Consider the following 5,507-nt stretch of genomic DNA (forward strand, 5'->3'; position numbering starts at 1 on the left):
AAACTCTTGAAGCTCATCTTCCATTGCCTTTACCCAAGAAGGGTCACTAAGGGCTTCCTTGACATTTTGAGGCTCCATTTGAGAGAGAAGGACAATGTTTGTTTCTTCATTTGCCTTTCTAGCAGAAGACCGAGTTCTAACCCCATGAGAGACGTCCCCAATGAAAAAATTCTCAGGATAATTCTTCAACAATCTCCATTCACGAGGTCTGGTGGACTTGGAGGCAAATTCAGTTACCAAGAGATTCTGGAAACTGGTGGTTTTAGGATTTTTTTCAGATTCATGAGACAAGATGGAATTGTCTCTTGAATTTTCAGCTACTGCAGTTTCTGGTTCAGCTTGACCAGAATTTCCACTTTCATGATTTTGCACAGTTTCATCATCCTTTTGAGCTTGATTCCCTGCATCACAGTCTTCCAAAACACTTTGCACCAAGTTAGTATCACAAAATGTAACATGTATGGACTCCTCAATAATCCTAGCATCTTGATGATAAACTCTATATGCTTTACTAGTTGTGGAATGTCCTACGAACAAGCACTCATACGACTTTGGATCAAATTTACCTAAATTATCCTTGTTATTAAGAACAAAACATTTACACCCAAAGATGTGAAAGTAGTCCAAGTTTGGTGGGTAACCTTTCCAAAGTTCATAAGGGGTTTTCTTCAAAATTTTCCTTATGATAGTTCTATTCAAAATGTGGCAAGCTGTGTTAACCGCTTCAGCCCAAAGGAATTTTGGAACATTCAACTCACAAAGCATAGCTCTTGTCATTTCTTGTATGCTTCTATTTCTTCTTTCAACAACACTATTTTGTTGTGGTGTCCTTGGACAAGAGAAGTTGTGAGATATTCCAAATTTCTCACAAAAGGATTCAAATAAATTGTTTTCAAATTTTGTTCCATGATCACTTCTTATAGAAGAGATCTTTAAATCCTTTTCATTTTGAATTTTCTTGCAAAAAGGTTCAAAGGCCAAAAAGGCTTCATTTTTATGTGCAAGAAATAAAACCCAACCAAACCTAGTATAGTCATCCATAATCACTAAACCATAATGTTTACCACCTAGGCTTTGAGTTCTTGTTGGACCAAATAAATCAATGTGTAGCAACTCAAGTGGCCTTTTAGTAAAGATGTCTTCCTTTGGTTTAAAAGAACTTTTTGTTTTTTTTTTCATTTGGAAAGCATCACAAGTGATGTCTTTGACAAACCTTATCAAAGGAAGACCTCTTACTAACCCTTTCTTTACAAGTTTGTTTATTTGAAACATACTTGCATGGCCTAATCTCTTGTGCCATAGCCACTTTTCAGATTCTTTTGAATGAAAACAGACTACATTTTGATCTTTTAGTTCATCAAGGGTAAGTCCATACAAATTATTACAACGCTTGGCAACAAAAAGTACTTCATTAGTCTTTTCATTTACCACACAACATTCAAATCTTTTGAAAGTCAATAAGTATCCTAAGTCACACAGCTAACTTATACTCAAAAGATTGTGCTTCAATCCACATACCAAAAATACATCATCAATGAAAGTAGAGTGTTCATAACCTACTTTTCCAACAGCAATAATTTTACCTTTACCATCATGTCCAAAGGTCACAAAACCTACATCATACTTGTTTAGTTTGATGAAGTAAGATGACCTTCCAGTCATGTGCCTTGAGCATCCACTATCCAATTACCACATATCCTTTTTGTTCTTAGATGCTAGGCAAATCTGCATGAAAAGCTTCAAGTAACCTTAGGTATCCAAATTAATTTGGATCCTTTGAAGTTAATCCATCTTGGTTGCCCAAGTGCATTGAAATCACAAACAACATTGTAAATTTGGTTTTCTCACAACTCTCTTTTCAATGAAACATTGTGCATATGAGTGACCAAATTTCTTGCAATTAAAACAATAATTTTCTGATGTATATTACTGAAATTTAGGTGAGTTATTTTGCTGGAAATGATTGAAGGGTTGAAATTTTCTGGTTTTTGGAGGAGGTGCATTTCTTTTGACAAACCGGTTTTTGTTATAATTGTTCCTCTTTGCAAATGCACTTTCACCAGAATTTTTGAAAAATTTTGGACTTTTCAAATATGAGGTTTTGTTGTAAAATGGTGGTTTCTTGAAAGCAGCCTCATTTTTCGAAATGTATCCCAGACCTGACCTTTTTGAAGTAGGTTCGGTTCTTGGTGAAGGCTCAGTTTCACTTGTGTAAATTTCATCAAATTTCTCCTCAAGTGTTGAAACATATCCAATACCAGATTTGTTAGGTGTGGATTTAGTATTTGATGAAGAAGCCACAAATTTCATAGAGGAATCATTAAAAAGTGCACTTTCCTTGGTTATATAACCTAAACTAGATTTTTCAAATAATGGTCTTTGGCTTGCAAGTAATTTGTCCAAGTTACTAGAACTTTGAACAAATTTTGCTAAGTCACCATTCAGCCTTTTAATCATATCATTCAATCTTTCATTTTCAGCAATTAACTCTTGAGAAGGATCCACAATGTGCTTTCCTTTTAATTTTTCAAGTTCATATTCTAGAAATCTGTTTTCTTCAATAATGTCCAAAGCACATTCAATTTTCTTCACTTTTTCTTTTAAAAAATTATTTTCAGCTTTTAACACATCTCTTTCAGATCTGCACTTATTGTACTTGTCTAGTAGTTTTGAGGTGTTTAGAGTAAAATCATCAATAATAGTATGTAAATCATCTATGGACAAATCATAGAAATTTACCTCATCAAGATTATTGTTTCTAGCCATGAAATAGTCTTTATCTTCACCTTCAAAATCTTCTTCCTCATTGGAGTCGTTCTCAGGATCCTCCCAAGCTGCCATGAGCACTCTCTTCTTTTCTTTCTTTCCTTTGTCCTCCTTCTTGAGCTTTGGACAGTTTAGCTTGAAGTGTCCAGCCTCTTTGCAATGATGATACGTCACTTTGCTCAAGTCCATCTTTTGTTCCTTTGAACTTGAGCCCTTGTACTTGCCTTTGTTCTTCATCATCTTTCTAAATCTCCTAGCAAAAAACATGAGCTCATCATCTGAAATACCATCACTAGACTCACTCTCTTTTGATTCTATTTTTGACTTGAGGGCTATTCCCTTTTTCTTTGAGTCCGGGTTTGTGTGTGTGGTTTCATAGGCAAGGAGTTTTCCTCTCAGCTCATCATAGGTTATAGGGCTTAGGTTATTGCTCTCGGTTAGGACAGTGGCAGTGGTTTCCCATTCTTTTATGAGGCTTCTAAGGAGTTTTCTCACTAGGGTTTGTTTTGAGTAGTTTGTACCCATAGCATTACGGTTGTTGATTATGATTGAGAATCTCTCAAACACTTCATCAATGCTTTCTCCATCCTTCATATTAAACATTTCGTACTCTTTTTGCAGCATATCAATCCTCGTTTCTTTGACCTGTTTAGTGCCTTCATGTGTAACCTGGAGTTTCTCCCAGATTTCTTTGGCTATCTTGCATCTAGACACCTTTCGATACTCTTCAAAGCTGATAGCACAGAGAAAAAGGCTAATGGCTTTAGCATTCAGCTCCAACTTCTTCTTATCGTCTTCATTCCACTCAGCTTCTTCTTTTGGAGTCACCACTCCATCAGCACTTATTTTTGTTGGGATCTTGGGACCGCTTACAACAATCTTCCAAATGTTGTAGTCAATGAATTGGATGAAGATCCTCATCCTCTCTTTCCAGTAGGCATAGTTCTTCCCGTCGAAGAAAGGTGGCCTGTTGTTTGACTGGCCTTCAGTGAGGGTGTAGGCAACTATGGTTGTGCCCAAGTTCTTCATCATTGGATCTTTGCTCCAAGCGGTGAAGCTTGATTCTTGAGACCAAAGCTCCTGATACCAATTGAAGGTTGTAGAAGGCTTAGAGAAGGGGGGTTGAATCTATGACCTTCTTTTGTGTTAATAAACTTAACCCTAGGCTTTTCTCTCAAGTGTATCTCTGATGAGCGGATAATTTATACGCTTTTTGGCATTGTTTTTACTTAGTTTTTAGTATGATTTAGTTGGTTTTTAGTATATTTTTATTAGTTTTTAATTAAAAAACACATTTCTGGACTTTACTATGAGTTTGTGTATTTTTCTGTGATTTCAGGTATTTTCTGGCTGAAATTGAGGGAGCTGAGCAAAAATCTGATTCAGGCTGAAAAAGGACTGCTGATGTTGTTGGATTCTGACCTCCCTGCACTCAAAGTGAATTTTCTGGAGCTACAAAACTTCAAATGGCGCGCTTTTAATTTAGTTGGAAAGTAGACATCCAGGGCTTTCCAGAAATATATAATAGTCCATACTTTACTCAAGGATAGACGACGTAAACTGGCGTTCAACGCCAGTTCCATGTTGCAGTCTGGCGTCCAGCGCCAGAAACAAGTTACAAGTTGGAGTTCAACGCCAGAAACAGGTTACAACCTGGCGTTGAACGCCCAAAACAGCCCAGGCACGTGAGAAGCTTAAGTCTCAGCCCCAGCACACACCAAGTGGGCCCCAGAAGTGGAATTCTGCGCTATCTATCATAGTTTACTCATTTTCTGTAAACCTAGGTTACTAGTTTAGTATTTAAACAACTTTTAGAGATTTATTTTGGACCTCATGACATTTTTAGATCTGAACTTTGTACTCTTTGACGGCATGAGTCTCTAAGCTCCATTGTTGGGGGTGAGGAGCTCTGCACCGTCTTGATGAATTAATGCAAGTATCTCTGTTTTCCATTCAAACATGCTTGTTCCTATCTAAGATGTTCATTCGCGCTTCACTATGAAGAAGGTGATGATCCGTGACACTCATCACCTTCCTCAATCCATGAACGTGTGCCTGACAACCACCTCCGTTCTACATTAGATTGAGTGAGTTTCTCTTAGATTTCTTAATCAGAATCTTCGTGGTATAAGCTAGAATTGATGGCGGCATTCATGAGAATCCGGAAAGTCTAAACCTTGTCTGTGGTATTCCGAGTAGGATTCAAGGATTGAATGGCTGTGATGTCTTGTGTTCTTGTACTTCTTTCTTGTGGTTTGAATTTTAAAAATCTTTTGGTTTGATTTTAAAAGCTTTTTGTTTCTTTTTAGTTGTTCTTTTGTGGTTTGAATTTCAAACCGTGTTCTAACAACCAAACTTCGTTCGATACCAATAGAACATTGAGAATCAGTCCTATATTATAGTTATTATTAAGAATCAAAATTAACATTTTTCAGTTTCCCGTATTTTGTTTATGAACAATGAGTTATTACCTCTTATACAACCCCAAAACCTCTACGAAACAGAAGAAATAAAGTCAAAAAGAGAACATGAGGAGAAGTGTGTGCGTTCCGAGGAAGGTACCGTTCGACATACATTCCACAGTGGCAACAGTTACCGATGAAGGGCAGGAGAGTCACTTTTACCAGGTTTACGAGACAGTGTCGTGCCGATTAGTAGACAACCAAGAGCTAGTACAGCCTTATCTTAGGGAACTAAGAAAACGCAGACAGTGATGCGGGTTGTTAGCGCTCAAACTTTGA

The sequence above is a fragment of the Arachis ipaensis genome, chromosome B03 (assembly GCF_000816755.2).
Source record: "Arachis ipaensis cultivar K30076 chromosome B03, Araip1.1, whole genome shotgun sequence".
Classification (NCBI taxonomy): domain Eukaryota; kingdom Viridiplantae; phylum Streptophyta; class Magnoliopsida; order Fabales; family Fabaceae; genus Arachis; species Arachis ipaensis.